Raw genomic sequence first — 21,656 nt, 5'->3', positions numbered from 1 at the left:
AGTGAGAATCGCAATACATATCTTATCGGCACCTAAGTATCATGATAATATCATATTGTGAGGTCCCTGGAAATTCCCAGCCCTATTCAGTAGTGCAGTGTGTAGGGAATGGGGTGGTGCCATTTGAGACAACCTTAGTTAGCACATGTGCCTTCAGAAAGTATTCACACCCCTTGACTTTTTCCACATTTTGTTGTGTTACAGCCTGAATTTAAAATGTATTAAATTGAGATGTTGTGTCACTGGTTAACACCCAATAATGTCAAAGCGGAATACATTTTATTTTTATTTTTTACAATTAATAAAAATGAAAAGCTGAAATGTCTTATGTTAATAAGTGTTCAACCCCTTTGTTATGGCAAGCCTGAAAAGTTCAGGAGTAAAAATGTGCTTAACAAGTCACATAATAAGTTTGATGTACTCACTCTGTGTGCAATAATAGTGTTTAACATGATTTCTTTATGAATACCTCATCTCTGTACCCCACACGTACAATTATCTGTAAGGTCCCTCAGTCGAGCAGTGAATTTCAAACACAGATTCAACCACAAAGACAAGGAAGGTTTTCCAATGCCTCACAAAGAAGGGCACAAATAAAGAAAGCAGATATTGAATATCCCTTTGAGCATGGTGAAGTTATTAATTACACTTTGAATGGTGTATCAACACACCCAGTCACTAAAAGATACAGGCGTCTTTCCTAACTCTGTTTCCTAACCCTGAATACATTAAAAAAGCATTATGTTTGGGGCAAATCCAACACAACACATCACTGAGTACCACTTTTCATATTTTCAAGCATGGTGGTGGCTGCATCATGTTATGGGTATGCTTGTCATCGGCAAAGACTAGGGAGTTTTTAAGGATGAAAAGAAACGGAATAGAGCTAAGCACAGGCAAAATCCTGGAGGAAAACCTGGTTCAGTCTGTTTTCCAACAGACGCTGGGAAAAAATTCACCTTTCAGCAGGACAATAACCTAAAACACAAGGCCAAATATACACTGGAGTTGCTTACCAAGACGACATTGAATGTTACAGCTTTGGCTTAAATCGGCTTGAAAATCTGTGGCAAGACATGAAAATGGCTGTCTAGAAATGATCAACAACTAATTTGACAGAGCTTGAAGAATTTTAAAAAGAATAATGTGCAAATATTGTACAACCCAGGTGTGAAAAGCTCTTAGAGACTTACCCAGAAAGACTCACAGCTTTTATCGTCGCCAAAGGTGATTCTATTGACATTGTGTGAATACTTATGTAATTGAGATATTTATGTATTTAATTTTCAATAAATTTGCTGCAATTTCTGAAAATATGTTTTCACTTTGTCATTATGGGGTAATGTTTGTAGATAGGTTAGAAAAATAATCAATTTGTAATGAACACGAGGGGAGACAGAGAGCTGGTTTTAAGCGCAGGGCTCAGCAGGTGTTTATTGCAAATGACCACAGGAGGCAGGTAGCTGGGTCCAGGGGCAGGCAGAAGGTCATACACAGAGGTCCAAAAGGGCAACAGCAGAGGCAGGGAAAAGGCTAGTAACATAGTCCGGGAGATCAGGCAATAGGTAGATAACAGGAAATACGATAAGCTAAAGTACAGGCAGGGAATAGGCAAAAAGGTGTTGTTAGTGAGGCAGGCAAAAACTATCATACACGGGAGGAGTAACTCACGGGAAAAACAGAGCTCTGAAAGACATGTGTCACAAAACAAACAATACCTCTCAGTGATGGGGTGCAAAGAACTGAACTAAATAGTGTGTGATAATGATATACAGGTCTGTGAACAGGTGATCAGAATTCAGGTGATTGGGATCTGGAGAGTGAGCTGCATTCAGAGGATCTAGGTGTTTGAGAGTATGAGCTGGAAAGTGGGCTGGAAAGTGAGCTGCGTTCAGGGGATCTACGTGTTTGAGGGTGTGAGTTGGAAGCAGACGTTACACAACTGAATCCATTTTGAATTCAGGCTGTAAGACAACAAAATGCGGAATAAGTCAAGGGGTACCAACACATTCCTGCAACATTGAAGGTCCCCAAGAACATCATTCTTAAATGGAAGAAGCTTGGTGCCAACAAGAATCTTCCTAGATCTCGCCGCTAAACTGAGCAATCAGGGGAGAAGGGCCTTGACAGAGCTCTAAACTTCCTCTGTTGAGATGGGAGAACATTCCAGAAGGACAGCCATCTCTGCAGCACTCCACCAATCAGGCCTTCATGGTAGAGTGGCCACACGGAAGCCACTCCTCAATAAAAACCACATGACAGCCCCCTTGGAGTTTGCCTAAAGGCACCTAAAGACTCTCAGACCATGAAAAACAAGATTCTCTGGTCTGATGAAACCAAGATTGAACTCTTTTGCCTGAATGTCAAGCATCACGTCTGGAGAAACCTGGCACCATCCTTACGATGAAGCATGGTGGTGGCAGTATCATGCTGTGAAGATGATTTTCATTGGCAGGGACTGGGAGACTAGTCAGGGTTGAGGCAAAGATGAACGGAGCAAAGTACAGCGAGATCTTTGATGAGAGCCTGTTCCAGAGCAGTCAGGATCTCAGACTGGAAGGTTCACCTTCCAACAGGACAATGACCCTAAGCACACAGCCAAGACAATGCAGGAGTGGCTTCGGGACAAGTCTCTGAATGTCCTTGAGTTGCCCAGCCAGAGCCCGATCAAACATCTTTGGATAGACCTGAAAATAGCTGTGCATCAACAATCCCCATCCAACCTTTTTTAATTTATTTTTATGTAACCTTTATTTAACTAGGCAAGTCAGTTAAGAATATAGTCTTATTTACAATGACGGCCTACCCAGCCAAACCCGGACGAATCTGGGCCAATTGTGCGCCACCCTATGGGACTCCCAATCACGGCCGGTTGTGATACAGCCTGGATTCGAACCAGGGTGTCTCTAGTGATGCCTCTAGCACTGAGATGCAGTGCCTTAGACCCCTGTGCCTCTCGGGAGCCCAAGAAAGAACCTGACAGAGCTTGAGAGGCTCTGCAGAGAAGAATGAGAGAAACTCCCCAAATATAGGTGTGTAGCGTCATACCCAAGAAAACTCAAGGCTGTAATCACTGCCAAAGGTGCTTCAACAAAGTACTGAGTAAAGGGTCTGAATACTTATGTAAATGTGATATTTCAGTTTTTTATTTTTAATAAATTAGCAGAAAATAATAAAAACCTGTTTTTGCTCTGGGGTATTGTGTATAGCTTGATGAGGGGAAAAAATATTTAATACATTTTAGAATAAGGCTGTAACGTAACAAAATGTGGAAAAATTTAAGGGGTCTGAATACTTTCTAATTGCACTGTATATGTTTTGACCATGACTGTTTACTATCTAAGATAACACCAAGTAATTTAGTCTCCTCAACTTGTTCAACAGCCACATCATTCATTATCAGATTCAGCTGAGGTCTAGAGCTTGGGAATGATTTGTCCCAAATACAATGATCTTAGTTTTAGAGATGTCCAGGACCAGTTTATTACTGGCCACCCTTAACACAACTGACTGCAACTCCTTGTTAAGGGGTTTCAGTGACTTCACTAGCTTGAGTTGCTGACACGTATATGGTTGAATCATCAGCATACATGGACACACAGACTTTGTTTAATGCCAGTGGCAGATTATGGTAAAAATAGAAAAGAGTAGGGGGCATAGACAGCTGCCCTGTGGCACACCACACCCTACATGTTTGACAATAGAGAAGCTTCCATTAAATAAAACTTTTATATTAGATAGATAGCTATAAATCCATGATATGGCAGAGGTTGAAAAGCTGTAAAATATAACAGGTTATGGTCAATAATATCTAACAGTACAGCTCCCACTATCTTGTTCTTATATATTTATTTAAACCAAGTCAACCAAGTTCAACCAAGTAATTTGTGTCTGTGCAGTACATGTTGAGTGCCATTCTCTATAAGCATGCTGAAAGTCTGTTGACAGTTTGTTTACAGAGAAATAGCATTCTATTTGGTCAAACACAATTTTTAATGATAATGGTAGCTTGATTAATAACCTGAACCAGATTATAGGCACTGGTTACAGTGAGAAGCTTCCTCTTGAGCAGACAGCTTGAAGGAAACCAGTCAATATTCAGGTCACCAAGAAAGTAGACCTCTCTGTTTACAACACATATACTGTGGGGCAAAAAAGGTTGTGAACAGGTGTCTTTTATACTTATAACAAGTTCAAACAGATGCCATTAATACAGGTAATGAGTGGAGGACAGAGGAGCCTCTTAAAGAAGAAGTTACAGGTCTGTGAGAGCCAGAAATCTTGCTTGTTTGTAGGTGACCAAATACTTATTTTCCACCATAATTTGCAAATAAATTCATTAAAAATCCTACAATGTGATTTTCTGGATTTTCTTTTCTCATTTTGTCTGTCATAGTTGAAGGGTACCTATGATGAAAATTACAGGCCTCTCTCATCTTTTTAAGTGGGAGAACTTGCACAATTGGTGGCTGACTAAATACTTTTTTGCGCCACTGTATATTAATGGGCAATTTTCAGGCCTTTCCTGGGTAGCTTCTCAGAGATAGACATAATATGGAAAAGATCAAACAAAGCAAGAGAAAACAAAAACATTCAGCAGTCCATTAATCAGTTGGTGTGTGTAAGTGTGTGTGTGTGCTGCGGGGTTGAAGCTACGAACCAATAGGCTTGGCTCTCTCATTCTTTCCAGGCTTTTGGAAGCGAGGGTGGACAATGACCCTATCACAGCGGATTTAAGCAGTATCCCTATGCGCTCTGGCAGCTTTCATGGCCAGGATAAGTTATTTTTTCTTCTGGCACACAGCTTCTGGATAGGTATGATCGTCGGTTCCAGGCACGCTGGACTCAGTATCTCAGAAACGCCCAGCCTCCTGGGCTTATCATGCACAACAGTGTCTAGGGTTTACCAAGAATGGTGCGACAAACAAAAAAACATCCGGCAGTCCGGTGGGCGAAAACAGCTCGTTGATGAGAGAGGTCGAAGGAGTATGGCAAGAATTGTGCAAGCTAACATGCGGTTCACAAACAGGCAAATAACAAATCTCTTTAGGTATTAATATATGCTCCAGTTGGGCTGAGGGATTTACATGGCTAATCACGTAGTCACTCTCCTGCTGTGCCGAGTCCTCCCTCTGCTTTCCCTATTTCTTTCCTTCATTCTCTCACCCTCTCTCTCTCTCTCCGTCTGCTATTTTTCTCATTGTTTGTCTCTCTTTCTATACTCTTCCCTCCCTCCCTCTCTCTCTCTCCCTACTTTCTCTTTCTCTCTTCCTCTGTCTGCTTCTTTCTGGTTTCTCTCTCCTGCTTTTATCCTCTATCTTTCTCTCTTTACTTTGCCAATTACAAACTCACTCCTGCTGTGCTAGATTCTCCTTTTTCTCTTCCACTCTCTCACTTCAACTTACCCTGCCTCTTTCCCCTCTCTGTATCTCTCACTCAGACTCCCCATCTCCCCCTCTCTTCCCCCTTTCTCCCCTTCCACTCAATTCAATTCAAATCAATTCAAAAGGCTTATATTGGCATGGGAAACATGTTTACATTGCCAAAGCAAGCGGAATAGGTAATAAACAGAAGTGAAATTAACATTAAAAAATGAATACTCATAATCTATACCCTCACAACTGTAGAGGTGTGAAAATAACCACAGCTCCACTAATATAATTAATTGGGATTCATGTTTCCAATGATTCTACAACAAACAGACAGCGACTGCACATGGATGAGTTATATTGCATTCACAAGTATGACTAACAAAACAAATCTGCAAATCCAGGGATGGATGTACATAATACCACACGTCATTCAATCATAAATAAATGTTATTGACTCATTTTCTGATTGCTTTGGCATTATTCCACTTTGTCTGCATCCAAGATAGCACCCTATTCCCTTCATTCCAAAATGGTACCCTGTTCCCATTACTTTTGACCAGGGCCCATAGGGCCAATGAGGAGCCACAAGAATCAACGGCAAGCTCTCCAGGCGCACCCTCTCCAAACGGCTGAATCAACTCCACACGAGAAATGTGTAAAGGAGGGTCTGAGGCCACTGGAGTGCCATTGTGTCCATTCACAATGGAGCACTCAGGTCCCTCTTTGAGAAAAACAGACGATAATGTGTGTTTACTCGCTATGCATAAAGATCTATGTCAGCCCTGAAAACATTTGCCATCTCTGTGAGACCACCCAGGGGTGTAGCCTTCACTCCTGGGAGAGAGGGCCCCCCTGGATAGATGATCTGCACCGGAGTTGATGCAATTGGGGACGTGGGACCCCGAAGCGTGCGCATGTGCGCACTGCTCCCCAGCAATGGGGAGCGAGCCAAGGTTAGGAGGGTCTGAGAGCCAGATAAACCGTTAGGAGCTCCAGGTAAATGATATGCAGTGCACTCCGCACCACTGTCTATACCCCCGAATCAAGTTGCCTCTATACCCCCGAATCAAGACTACCTCGAGACCCAGAAATGGAATAATCTGAGATGGAGTTAGACACCTATTTCTCTGGTTTCCTATGAAGCCTAGAGACTGAATACGGGACAGTTGCATGGATGTGTGTAACACTGCTTGCGCCCTCTACTCTGCTGCCACCAGCCAATCGACTGTAATAGCCGGCGGTTCGTGAGCATTCTGAATTTGTAGACTCTGAGGTGCTTGGTGAGAGCACGTAGGTTTAGAATAGGACGCAAAGTCCCATCCCCTTTCGGAACCAAGAAATACCGGCTGTATCATCCATCCTGGATCTTCGACATAGGAACCACTCGGATTCCCTGCTTCTGGGGACGGGAAGATATTTCCTCTTTCAAAACAGGCGCTGAGGCCTTGGGCAGAGTCAACGTGATGATGCTGAAGCGTGGGGGACACATAACAAATTGTATCCTGTACCCCGATGTCACTGTTACATGATCCAGGGTGACACTGCAGACAGCGAGCCTCCTGTGAAGTGCCATCTGAAAGGGAGGGATGCCAACTTGTGGACTGGGAGAGATGGTTTATCTTTCCATTTCCACCACTCTTGACAACCGTGTGTCTCAATGTGGGGAAGGTATTATTTTCAATGAACTCACATGTGGGAGACAACACTTTTGGACACTTGTGAACACTGTGAAACTAGGGGTTGAAACAAGGGGTTTTATGCGCCAAGTTTTGCCTGAAGCCCGGCCCCACTCTAGGTACAAGGGCTCCGGCAATCAGTGACATACCCCGATTGGCAGTGCCACTTGGGGGCACTCTTGTCACCACAAGCCTTACTCGGTTTTGGCAGTAAGATACGTCCAGGTAAGCGGCAGGTAACCGCCCGCACGCATAAAAAAATAGACCCAGGGGGAAAAAAAAGGTTATCATGTTGGTTATCATACCCACCAGTCATAGGTACTGGCCACAAAGCTTCTTAGTATCTTGCTGGAAATGGGACAGACAGCTCTGAAAAACAGACCCCTTCGGTTTTAACAGATGGGCGATTTGTAATTGTAATCCAATTCCCAGGCATCAAAAGCGTTGAGCTGGAGAGCGACAGCTCATTACGAAGCACAGAAAGTGTGTGTGGGATAGTAGCATGGTCGTCTCCAATCCTGCTTGTTCCCTTGACTCTGCGACCAACAACCAATCGCCTATAGAGTCCATAACCTGCATCACTAGGCACCTCATTGGGACTAGTGAGCTACAGGCAGGAATCCGTAATGCATCCCAGTAATGAGCCACCTATGGGGGCGGGGTGCCTCCTTGTGGACAGAGAGCGAGTTGCTTGTCTTATTACTCTCACCCTGGGGAGAAATGCCCCTTGAACCCTGTGAGCACCATGGAACTCGGGGTAACAGAGGGGGCATCAAACATGGATAAACTTCCAACATACCTTATGCTTCTTTGAGACTGTAATTCCTGAATGAAACCTGGGCCTCCATGGGCAATGGGGACTCCGGCAATGGCTGATATAGAATCCCGTTCAGATGTAACCAAACATAGGGGCAATGTTGTCGCAATAATATTTTTAGGGAGGGGAGCACTGGTGGCTCAGACCTGTGCTCACCTCCTTACTCCAGGGGTTACCTGAGTGCTCGGGGGCTGCTCCCTCATCGAAGGTGCATGCAAGACCCTCCTCACGCAAGACGCTCCTTCCTCCACTCCCTCCAACTCCAGGAATTTAAAATAGGAATGGGTTGCCATAACTCCGGGTGGAAAGCTAGTAAGCTTCATTCACCAGAAGTTATTACTGTATGCTAGCCAATGTTAGCCATGAGGCTTTTATTCTGAGTTAGTAGCCAGCTACCTGGCATTTGCCCAGGGGCTAGTAGCCAAAACTGAGCTAGCACAAAGCTAGCCGAAGAAGTAGCGTGGGTGGCGTCTTCCTTTGTTCTTGAAAATCTCTTTGAACACAGCACCGTGAGGTCAGTTTAGAATAACCAATTGACTGAACAAGAGAGCTACACAAGCATTTCCACTGTGGGGAGGCAGGAATAGCTAGTAGCAGCAGCTGGCTTGCATTGGTGAGTTATCTAACCTGGTTAGCACGCTATGCAGTGCTTGTTTAGCTAGCCTGGTCTTGAAAGTCTACGTAGGACCATCTCACAGAGGTGGGACCAGACCCTTCATGGACAAAGTCTGGGAAGAGAGGCAAGTGGTGCCTGACCCAGGCAGCCGGGAGTACCCACCGAATTTGGCCGCCCTCTACTCGAAAGTAGCCTCCTGTAATGGCAACAGAGCCACAGGAGCCGGGTTGAGCGAGGGCAGCTATAGCATGTACCACGCCCAGCGGCCCAGGCACACAAGACATTTGCTCCAACCAAAGACCCAATCCATCCCGCGTCCTGCAACTGAGGACTCAGCCGAGGTACTGACATCTGGGGGAGGAAGTCCCTATCGGAAACAACGAAGCTTCCACAAGAATGCTACACAATTGCCAAGATAACCTGTGGACTAGAGGAACAATGCCAGCCAAGGGCAAGCCACTGTTACTGACACCGTTCCCTAGTCCCGCACAAGACCTGATTCAAGCGAGGGCAGCCAGAGCATGCCCCGAGCTGAGACATACTAGACAACAAACGTGAGTGTCTTTTGGGAGCGACCCAAACCCAACTTGCTACCCCTTGTCGTTTTAATCAAATTTTTATAGCCAAGCCAGCAATCCAAAGAATAACTGATTGGTTTGTGGTTAGGAAACCATGAAAACAAATACAAAATCGTCCAAAGGGGGAACACGTCCGTCTTTCTGGTATGCGCGTTGAATAAGTTAAAGGGTAGGAGGCTCTGTATGTTTCCTTGTAAATGTAACTTTGAATAGATGCTCCCATGTTGGGAACAGGCGTGGAGTGGACACACACTATTAGACTACAAATGGCTGATATGCATGTATGTAACTATGGGCTATTTTTATTGTATTTTTATTTATTTTACCTTTATTTAACTAGGCAAGTCAGTTAAGAACAAATTCTTATTTTCAATGACGGCCTAGGAACAGTGGGTTATCTGTCTGTTCAGGGGCAGAAATCAGTAGGGGAGAATCAAAATTCAGTGTGTACAAAGTGTACGACGTGTGTAGCCTATAAAATGAACGAACTGTGTACATAGCTAAAATGTGCTACAGCTAACATGAATGTGGATCTTAAGTCTTATAGAGACAAAACGAAAGTATTTTAGGTACCTTGAGGAGGAGGTGAGAAAAACCATGCATCAGCCCACCTGCAAGCAAAAGAATAGACGACTTAAACCCGCCCTGAGGCTGTATGGCATAATCCAATACTTATGTTAGATTACTAGTCCTTTGTATTCAATTATTCACACCCATATCTCTCCTCCTCCTTGCATTTCCTTGCCTGTGAAGCGCAGCTGTGCTGTTGGTAAATACAACAAAATGCTCTTGTGGATAACGCGGGTGGGTAGAAGATTGTGAGGGCTTGATGTGGTAGGCTATAGCACTTGGAGGGCAGATTTCTTGTAGATTTTTCTCAAAGCAAAAAAGAGGACTAATTGGACCAATTTATACATGACTAGGCTACCTTGATTCTAGAAACGAGGTGGAAAGTGGAATTGATGTGACATCAGAAGAGACAGTGGAAAAGATACCAAAAACCGGATTATTTTTTACTGTTGTGAGTATTTTAATATACACATTTTGCTGTTGATACTGTATGTCTATTGGTCTGACTGTCTCAGACTGTCTATTTCTAATCTTTGATTTCCAACAATATTTATAAGTATATCCTTTTTATATTGATCGAGACATCTGCATAGCTATAAATACATCTACATACCTATTAATATTAATATTTTGTGTATGAAAAAGGAATGATCTCTTCAGATGTAATTGGTCTATGTTAATAAAATATCAAAATGAAAGGAGGACCAAGGCACTCTTCATATAATTAATTAAAATGCCTTTATTTGTAAGACATGGTCAATAGAAACAAAGTTTTAAAAATCCAACGCGTGTTGGCTGCATGGCCTTCGTCAGGGAGTAAGTACAAAGAAATGATAATACAATGTCCTCTTTTGAACAGCTTTTTCCAATCAGCCCTAATTAGAAGAGTGCTTACAAAATGGATTGGACAACACCTAATAAGCAATACTATACACATTAAAAAGTGAAATACAGTAGATATGTTGTCAACATTTTTTACTCCAAGCTAGAAGCATCAGAACGCCTAGAAAGGTAGTTCTAACCTTAAATAAGATTGGGCAAAGTACCAAGAAAAGGAAAGCAATCTATTCCATAGTACACTAGAACACAGCAAACATGGACAACAACAGTCTAAACATAGCTGAGGGCAATAGAGCAAAATGTCCACTAGATGACAGCAAATGGACCTATCACGACCTTACAGAAAAGGAATATTCATTTAAATCAGGGTACTTAGTGGCCTGTAATTTGTAAATCCCAAAACTTTCCCTTTGGTTTAACTGTATAAGATGGTCCCCTTTTCTAATTGAGGCCGGAACATGATCAATACCCATAGCTTGTAGGGAGACAGGGTTGCCATGGGGTAGTCTTCATTGCCTACCCGTATGGTATACTTGTGTTCCGCTAAGCGGTCTTGAAGGTGTCTCTTTGTCCGTCCATTGTGGAATACCTTGCACTGTGGACATTCCAATCTGTAGATGACATGAGTGGTTTTGCAGTTAATGAAATGCTTGACGTGATACTCCATTTCAGAAGCTGTGTCAACAAAATACAACATTTCTGCAATGGTTGCACTTAAAAGAGCCCTTGAGTTTGTGGTCAAGCCAAGTTTTTTTGAGAGTCACCAGGAAGATAACTGTGGACTAAATTGTCATTTAGGGTAGAACATCTCTTAAATCTTATGACTGGTGGCTCAGGGAAGACTTGGCGTAGCAGCGTATCAATTTGGATGATTCCCCAATTATTTGTAATGATTATTTTGAATGTTCTCTGCTTCAGTGCCATACTTTGTAACAAAGTACACTCTCTCTGATGTATCAACGAGGCACTCCCCTTCGCAACAAGTTCCTGTGTCAAGTCGTCTGGCACTTATAACTGTGTCTTTCTGTCACGGTTTTCTGTATGTGAAAGAGAGTCGGACCAAAATGCGGCTGTAGATTGCGATGCATGTTTATTTAAACTGAAGTAAACACAAATCTAAATACAAACACTACAAAACAATAAACGTAACGAAAACCGAAACAGCCTAATACTGGTGCACATACACACAGAACAAGGACATCAAGACACTAAGGACAATCACCCACAAACACACAGTGAAACCCAGGCTACCTAAATATGGTTCCCAATCAGAGACAATGACTAACACCTGCCTCTGATTGAGAACCATATCAGGCCAGACATAGAAATAGACAAACAAGACATCCAACATAGAATGCCCACCCAGCTCACGTCCTGACCAACACTAAAACAAGGAAAACACACACGAACGATGGTCAGAACGTGACACTTTCAGGACCTGGGCGCTGTAGTCCCGATTCAAGAAGCGATTCTCCAATTCAGCAGATTTGACACTGCAGTCTGTTTCCTGATCGCAAATTCTGCGGACTCTTTGGAATTGTCCATATGGAATGTTTTCTTTTAGCCTTTTGGGGTGAAAGTTGTCTGCCCTCAGAATGGTATTCCCATCTGTAGGCTTCCGAAAGATTGATGTGTGCAAACAACCTTTGACATTTTTACTGATGTCAAGGTCCAAAAAATGAATGTTATCCTTGCTGTACTCCATAGCTAGTTTCATGTCAGGGTTAATGCTGTTAAGGTATTGGTGGAAGGAAATAAGGTAATCTTCTGAGCCGGACCAAAACAGGCAAACATCATCAATATAGCGTCCCCACCATATAATCCGGTCAAAGAAATGGTTATTAGAAGGATCCAAAATGAAGTCATTTTCCCATTTACCCAAGTACAAACCAACGTAGGAAGGGCTGTAGCTCCCATGGCACACCCTTTGACCTGTTTAAAAATACAGTCCTGAAAGATAAAGATGTTATGATTAAGAGTCCATTCAGTCAGTGAGAGAATGAATTCTGTAGGAGGCATCTCAGTTTCAGGTCGGGTACTCAAGAAATGGTGCAGAGCTGCCAAACCTTATTCATGTTCAATGGTGGTGTAAAGAGACTCCACATCCATGGTGACTAAAAAGGAAGCTGTACCTACAGTTGAAGTCGGAAGTTTACAAACACTTAGGTTGAAGTCATTTTCAACCACTCCACAAATTTCTTGTTAACAAACTATAGTATTGGCAAGTTGGTTAGGACATCTACTTTGTGCATGACACAAGTAATATTTCCAACAATTGTTTACAGACAAATTATTTAATTTATAATTCACTGTATTATAATTCCAGTGGGTCAGATATTTACATACACTAAGTTGACTGTGCTTTTAAACAGCTTGGAAAATTCCAGAAAATGATGTCATGGCTTTAGAAGCTTCTGATAGGCTAATTTACATAATTTGAGTCAATTGGAGATGTACCTGTGGATGTATTTCAAGGCCTACCTTCATACTCAGTTCCTCTTTGCTTGACATCATGGGAAAATCTAAAGAAATCAGCCAAGACTGGTTCATCCTTGGGAGCAATTTCCAAACACCTGAAGGTACCACGTTCATCTGTACAAACAATAGTACGCAAGTATAAAAACCATGGGACCACGCAGCCATCATACCACTCAGAAAGGAGACACGTTCTGTCTCCTAGAGATAAACGTACTTTGTTGCGAAAAGTGCAAATCAATCCCAGAACAACAGTAAAGGACCTTGTGAAGATGCTTGAGGAAGCAGGTACAAAAGTATCTTTAACCACAGTAAAATGAGTCCTATTTCAACATAACCTGAAAGGCCACTCAGCAAGGAAGAAGCCATTGCTCCAAATCCGCCATAAAAAAATCCAGACTACAGTTTGCAACTGCACATGGGGACAAAGATTGTACTTTTTGGAGAAATGTCCTCTGGTCTGATGAAACAAAAATATAACTGTTTGGCCATAATGACCATTGTTATGATGTTTGGAGGAAAAAGTGGGATGCTTGCAAGCCAAAGAACACCATCCCAACCGTGAAGCACGGGGGTGGCAGCATGTTGTGGGGGTGCTTTGCTGTAGGAGGGACTGGTGCACTTCACAAAATAGATGGCTTCATGAGGAAGGAAAATTATGTGGATATATTGAAGCAACATCTCAAGACATCAGTCAGGAAGTTAAAGCTTGGTCGCAAATGGGTCTTCCAAATGGACAATGACACCAAGCATACTTCCAAACTTGTGGCAAAATGGCGTAAGGACAACAAAGTCAAGGTATTGGAGTGGCCATCACAAAGCCCTGACCTCAATCCTATAGAAAATGTGTGGGCAAACTGAAAAAGCGTGTGCGAGCAAGGAGGCCTACAAACCTGACTCAGTTACACCAGCTCTGTCAGGAGGAATGGGCCAAAATTCACCCAACTTAATGTGGGAAGCTTGTGGAAGGCTACCCGAAATGTTTGACCCAAGTTAAACAATTTAAAGGCAATGCTACCAAACACTAATAGAGTGTATGTAAACGCTGACCCACTGGGAATGTGATGAAAGAAACAAAAGCTGAAATAAATCATTTTCTCTACTATGACACACATTCTTAAAATAAAGTGGTGATCCTAACTGACCTAAGATGGAATTTTTACTAAGATTAAATGCCAGGATTTGTGAAAAACTGAGTTTTAATGTAGTTGGCTAAGGTGTATAGGATTGAGGTCATGGCTTTGTGATGGCCACTCCATTACCTTGACTTTGTTGTCCTTACGCCATTTTGCCACAACTTTGGAAGTATGCTTGGTGTCATTGTCCATTTGGAAGACCCATTTGCGACCAAGCTTTAACTTCCTGACTGATGTCTTGAGATGTTGCTTCAATATATCGACGTAATTTTAATCCCTCATGATGACAACTTCTGACATCAACTGTATATTCTTAAATTCTTTAATTTTCATTACCACTAATAACTGGTCTGCCTGGGGGATTTTCAAGATTTTTGTGGACTTTTGGAAGAAGGTAAAAAGAAGCCATACGCGGACTGCCATTGAAAAGAAATGTGAACTCATTGTCTGAAATGTAACCATTCTACTTAGCTTCTGTGAGGATCCCTTTCAATTCAGTTTTTAGGTCTTCCGTAGGGTTGAAGGTAAGAGATTGGTAGAATTCATCATTGTCTAATTGACGGTAGGCTTCTGTCACATATTTGTCTTTACTCCACACTACTGTAGCACCACCTTTGTCTGCTTTTTTAACCATAACCCGTTCATTTTTGGACAATGGTTGAACTGCATCCCGCTCCGTCTTAGAAAGATTACATCGTGTTTGGTTGGAGTCAATTTTACCCTTCAACAGATTCTCCACATCAAAATTCACCTTATTGGCAAATGTATTTGGTGTGGCATTCTGGATGACGGGACAAAAGGTAAACTTCGGCTTAAAAAGTGTTTTTGAAGGCAGAGAAACTGCCTGACCTGAGACACTGGTGTCTGTAGTTGGAGAGATGTTTTGCCTGTACCAGGCCTTCAGACGTAGATTCCAGTAGAAACAAAATAGGTCAATCTTTGTATCGAATTCATTAGTTGAGTATTAGGGGGCAAAGGACAGTCCTTTAGACAAGACCCTTACACAATCATCAGAAAGGGGTTCTCCAGAAATGTTGATCACAGCCTTGTTCTGGTCCTGCTCCGTGTGGTTGGATAGTCTTGATTTATTCCTCCCCCTCCGTGTTGGCCTCTTCTGCATCCTCTCCCTCTCTTCTTGAAGAACCTGCGTGACTCCTCTTCCTGGTCTAAAAAATCTTGGATGGAGCTGGCCTCTGAGTGTCTGGGGTGATCCTAATCGTCACTGCTCATAAAGTTGAAATAAACTGATCTAGGCTTCCTCCTCTGCAGATGTGATTCTGAATTCTTGCGGATTGGTTTTCTCCAGGCAAAGACCTTGCCATCTCTGTAGTCTGCTTCATCTCTTCTAAATGTTCTTAGCTTGTCTTGCTTCAATGTCAGAGTGAATGTGTCTACTTTCTCTTTCAAGATCTCTTCACATTGTGCTTTGTTAGAATTGTCACTGTGTTCTGTGATTTTCCTTTTTACTTCTTCAATTTCCGTTTGGACTACTTGTCTGTCCTTTTTAGATTCTTCTATTAGACGAAGGAAAAAGGAAACCGCACACTGCTCTTGATAGTATCACTGATTTTTAATAAGCTTACGTATCGGCCTCCAGTCTTCGTCAGAGCTTTGACGAAGGCCGTGAGGCAGATACGTACACTTTTTAAAGATCAGTCATACTAGAGAGCAGTGTGGGTATTGATCATGTTCCAACCTCAATTAGAAAAGGGGACCATCTTAAACGGCTAAACCAAAGGGAAAGTTTTGGGATTTACAAAGTACAGGCCACTAAGTACCCTGGTTTAAATGAAGATATGGATTTCCGACCTTTTCTGTAAGGTCGTGATAGGTCCATTTGCTGTCATCTAGTGGGCATTTTGCTCTATTGCCCTCAGGTATGTTTAGACTGTTGTTGTCCATGTTTGCTGTGTTCTAGTGTACTATGGAATAGATTGCTTTCCTTTTCTTGGCACTTTGCCCAGTCTTATTTAAGGTTAGAACTACCTTTCTAGGTGTTCTGATGCTTCTAGCTTGGAGTAAAATTTTTTGACAACATATCTACAGTATTTCACTTTTTAAGGTGTATAGTATTGCTTATTAGGTGTTGTCCAATCCATTTTGTAAGCACTCCCTCTTCTAATTAGGGCTGATTGGAAAAAGCTGTTCAAAAGAGAACATTGTATTATCATTTCTTTGTACTCCCTGACGAAGGCCATGCAGCCAAAATGCGTTGGATTTGTTAAACTTTGTTACTATTGAACATGTCTTACAAATAAAGGCATTTTAATTAATTATATGAAGAGTGCCTTGGTCCTCCTTTATTTATGATAACCAATTTACCCCTTTTACCAAAGAGCATCTTCTGTCTACCAAAATCTACTATTGTGTACCTTAGCAGCCTTCCGGTCCTCCTTTATTTTTTGTTCTATGTTAATATGTTTATATATTTGTAAGATAATGTTTATATCTGCATAGATAAAAGTATTTCTCCAAGATGTTGTCTAAAGGGTTGAGGTTGATGCTGATGATGATTCTGCCATTTAATACAGGTGAGTCTGTGCCTCTCTTATAACTTTAGTGCCAGTCTGTCTGTGCCAAATGTCAGTGCCATCTTATATAGCCGTGCGTGCCAGTCTGTTTGTGCTATCACGCCATCTAATATAGCCTGAGTGCCAGTCTGTTTGTGCTATAATGTGAACTCCTTGTTACTCATTGTCATGCCGAACATGTTTGACTCAAAGGGAAAAAAACAATAGTTTGGTATTTTTTTCATTATTCCACTGTTAATACAGTCCCAAAATGTTTTTAAATTGGATTTTCCCAATGATAGTCAGCAATGGGGTTGGCATTATAGCACTAACAGATCTTGGACCAGGCCACTTCTCATATAGTAGGGCACTATATAGGGAAAAGGGTGCCATTTGGTACGTTTTGTTCCTCTGATATACTGCCAGTGGAAACAGTGAGAGCACACACATTTTCTAATTACGTAATGCTAATAGAATTGATCTACTACACGAACCATTAGATAATTGTTAAAATAATAATGTAGTAGCCCATGTCCCTGCCCAAATTATTTTTCTGTGCCTCAATGTCTGTTTTTTATTTGTTACCTCTTGACCACCAACCTCAATTTCACATCCTTTTCTCTCTTGCTCGCTTTTCTACTTATCCCTCCCTTCTCTTTGTCTCCTTCCTCTGTTTCCCCACTCAATGTTTTCAATTTCTAACCTCCTACCCAAACTTTTATGACTTTTTAATTTTATCACCAAAACATCTGTTTTATTATCCCTTTTCTCATTTACTCTTTCTACTCCTCTCTCTTGTTCTCATTCTCTCTCTGTTTCTCTCATTTCACCCCAACCCATTCTCTCTCCCCCTCTCTTCCTTCCCTTCCCTCCCTACAAATGTCTCCTTTCACAGCACAAAACAGTAACCTTCCTCCACCCATCCTCGACATCAACGACGACATCTCACTCCCCCTGACCCAGATACCATCTGGCCTACCTGGCCCACCTACCCAGTCTTACCTCAGTCTCCTACTCCTGTGTCTAACCGTGGGACTCTCTGGGATCGTCTACCTGTGTGTGCTGCGTTACATCTGTGTAGGCTGCTGCCAGCCCATAGTGGTTGGCCCCGAGTTGGAAGCTTTCTCAGGAGTAGTGTAAATTTAATTTGACATTTGGTGCCCCTGCTACTTTGGTGCCCCTGCATATTGCCCCTGCATATTGCCCCTGCATATTGCCCCTGCATATTGAGGCTCTCTCCAGTTTTAAATGACATGGACATTGTGACAAGTGGAGTACCGCAGTTTCACAAGGCCTCCCACAAGGTCTGAGCAAGTCCACCTCCCCAGCTAATTTCCTGCAATTCTACACATATTGCCATGGGTTAGAGAGTAAATGTGCAGTTTCATAGCTAATATCATGCTATTCTAAACATTTGTATTTTTTAAAGCACATTTTCTGCTATTCTATACATTTTGACTTTGCAGTATTACAGCTAATTTCCTGTTATTCTATAGATTTTTGTCATGACTTATGACCTGTTCATATGCTATCTGGGTTAGGGGGTGCCGACTAACTAACGAAATTACAGTTCACGAAAATGTACGCTTAATCCAGTAGAAACAAATGTATCGAATCTTTATACAAAATTCACAAATTCTACAGCACAACGGAAGAGTCATGTCTTAAGTGTAAAACTACTCTAATAATGACTCAATAATCCATCATTTCTGGAAATGCTATAAAGTCTGGTATGACAATGTTCATGTACTTTTAATCTGTCTGTCTGCATATTTCAAGACATGGCATATGGGGGTGTAGTGAGATACCCAATGGGCTGGACTATTCTCTTCTCATCACTCATCTTGAAAAAAACGTATACTAAAACCATGGAATCCAATGAATCTGCCATAATTAACACAATGGAAAAATCGTGTGATTTACTATTGAAAGTAAACCCAAGTACAGCTTGGGTCTGGGAAGATGAGATGTAGTCATTGTTTGTGTGTGTCTATAAGTTGTTGTTTGTATATATATATGTTTGTATATGGAGTGAAAATAAAGAACAGAACAAAAATAAAATATATTTTAAAAAATGTAATAAAAACAGTTAGAAAATATGGAGCCCGGTTTTGCTTCTGTGAACAAATATCATGGTATCAAAACGATGCTCATTGAAAACAAGGGTTTTAAAAGACTGAGATACAAACGTACAGTTTTTTGGTACATCATCCACAACTTATTTTGTTCTCAGTACATATTGAGGCATAGGCTATCGAGACTCCCCGGTTAGTGTTGTTAATTAATGCACATTGTGATATTTATCGCCCCTCTTCTGGTCTATCTATTGATATATTGAGGCGGACCTTAAGTGATGGAGAGTTCTAGAGCACCTTTTTTTTAAAGAGTGTACTATCTAGATTTTCGGCTGCCCCCATAGGAGAACCCTTTGAATATCCCCTTTTTGGTTCCAGGAAGAAATGTTTTGGTTTCCATGTAGAACACTTAACATGGAACCCAAAATACGAGAAAACTCATAATAGTTCCGTTATGGGGACAGCCGAAGAACCCCTTTGGAACCCTTTTTTTCTAAGAGTGTAGGCCTATTCATGAGGATGCATGTATGGCTTGATAATCAAGGTTGGAGCTGAAGTTACTAGGAACAAAAATATAAACGCACCATGCTACAATTTCAAAGATTTAATGAGATACAGTTCATATAAGGAAATCCATCAATTGAAATAAATTCATTAGCCCCTAATCAATGGATTTTACATGACTGGGAATACAGATATGTATTTGTTGGTTACAGATACCTTAAAAAAGAAACAAGGGGTGTGGATCAGAAAACCAGTCAGTATCTGGTGCATAGAGTTGATCAGACTGTTGATTGTGGCCTGATGAATGTTGTCCCACTCCTCTTCAATGGCTGTGCGAAGTTGCTGGATAATGGCGGGTTCATGACTGTCCTGTGAGGAGCAGAATGTGCCAGATCAGAATGGGGAGGGGGGAGCTGCTGAATACCAGTAACCAGGTCTCTCTCTCTCCCAAAGAGGGGAGAGGTGGAGCTGCTGGATGGTCGACCATTCACACCCTGTTGTAAATTAAAAGAGAGCGAGACTCTTCTTTCTCTTTTGTCCTCAAAAAGTGGATAATGGAACAGTAATTCTAACATAAAGAATGGGGGAATGGTCAGTTGGGAGATGTAGGAAACTAATGTCATATTGTTATCATTTTGTGATGTCATTAAAAGGACAAAATACTGTAACTTGGAAAGGATACCCCTTTATCTGTCAAGTTTTCATCCAATACGTTGTGCATACGATATTAAAAATAATGAAAGTGTTTTTGTTAAGATAGGAATGTGGTTTTAGGAGTCATAAGAGAAAATGGCTAGGTTGCTCTGTGTGTAAAGTGATCTGAATCCTGAATCCTGAATAATCAACACGAGGTGTAGGCTAGAAGCTCACTTCCCAGACAATCACTGGGAAGTGATTGTTTAGCTGCCTTAAGTCAGATATCGATTTGAAGTGGGATCATCATACTACACTGCAAACCATGCCATCCGACTATGAGTTTCAAATCACTGTATGCTCCTAATCTCATCACCGAGGGAAACCGTTGACACGGCTGGCTAACCATCACCATAGGAGCATCGTCCAGAGTGGACAGACGTAAGAAGATGGAAAAGTGGGGATCCCCCTTTTGGACACCAGAGCCTTACAAGCGTGCCGCTTAAAGGCCAAACCAACATTCTTCTGAAGGAAGGCTAGTTCCGACAGAGAAACAGTGAACAGCATTAACACGTAAATACATTCATGATTTCTTATTCCAAATGGGTGGCGGTTTGTGTGAAAAGAAAATGATTAATGTGAGACCGGTCTTCAAATGTATTCATGATAAGTGTCCTTTTATAAGTGTATAAGTCACCATATTTTGTCAGTCCACTAGGGACCTTTCGTCTCATGTATTAAGGGTTTACAGTGCCTTGCAAAAGTATTAATTCCTATTGCCGTTTTTCCTATTTTGTTGCATTATAACCTGTAATTTTATTTGGATTTCATGTAATGGACAAACTCAAAATAGTCCAAATTTGTGAAGTGAAATGGAAAAAATTACTTCTTAAATTAAATTATACTGGTGCAACCAATTACCTTCAGAAGTCACATAATTAGTCCACCTGTGTGTAATCTATGTGTCACATCTCGTATATACATACACCTGTTCTGAAAGGCCCCATAGTCTGAACAAGTGGCACCATCAAGCAAGCGGCACCATGAAGACCAAAGAGCTCTCCAAAGCACAAGGTGCACCTGTGTAATGATCATGCTGTTTAATCAGCTTCTTGATATGCCACACCTGTCAGGTGGATGGATTATTTTGGCAAAGGAGAAACGCTAACTAATAGGGATGTAAACAAATTTGTCCACAACATTTTAGAGTAATAAGCTTTTTGTGAGCATGGAACATTCCTGGTATCTTTTAATTCTGCTCATGAAACATGGGACCAACACTTTACATGTTGCATTTATATTTTTGTTCACAAAACATCATCATGGACTGATTGGACAAGATGCTTTCTTCCAAATAGAGAGATTTGATTTTGAAGAGATGGAAAAAAAAGCTTTGACGCAAATGACATGATTGCCAGTTGTTTAGGTTCAATACTATTCTACCTGCCTACTCCAAATAGCATAACAGACTGCTTTTGACACCAACATGTGGTTTTGGAGTCAAACATCAAATCACTGAATGGGAATTGTTAAGTGTTTAGAATGTCAAAGGCCTCATTCTCTTCAATTGTGTGTCAATCAGAATCACCTTTATTAGCCAAGTACATTTACAGATAATTTTAATTGGTGATATGGTGCTGCTAGTGCTAGACAACATTTAGAGACAGAATAAAGACAGAGGAGTTTACACAAAGTTTACATACAGTACCAGTCAAAAGTTTGGACACACCTCCTCATTCAAGGGTTTTCTTTATTTTTTACAATTTTCTACATTTTAGAATGATACTGAAGACATCAAAACTATGAAATAACACATATGGAATCATGTAAACAAGGCAAAAAAAGAAACAGCCC

Source organism: Oncorhynchus clarkii, chromosome 21 (assembly GCF_045791955.1).
Source record: "Oncorhynchus clarkii lewisi isolate Uvic-CL-2024 chromosome 21, UVic_Ocla_1.0, whole genome shotgun sequence".
Classification (NCBI taxonomy): domain Eukaryota; kingdom Metazoa; phylum Chordata; class Actinopteri; order Salmoniformes; family Salmonidae; genus Oncorhynchus; species Oncorhynchus clarkii.
Note: the sequence above shows the minus strand (reverse complement) of the source record.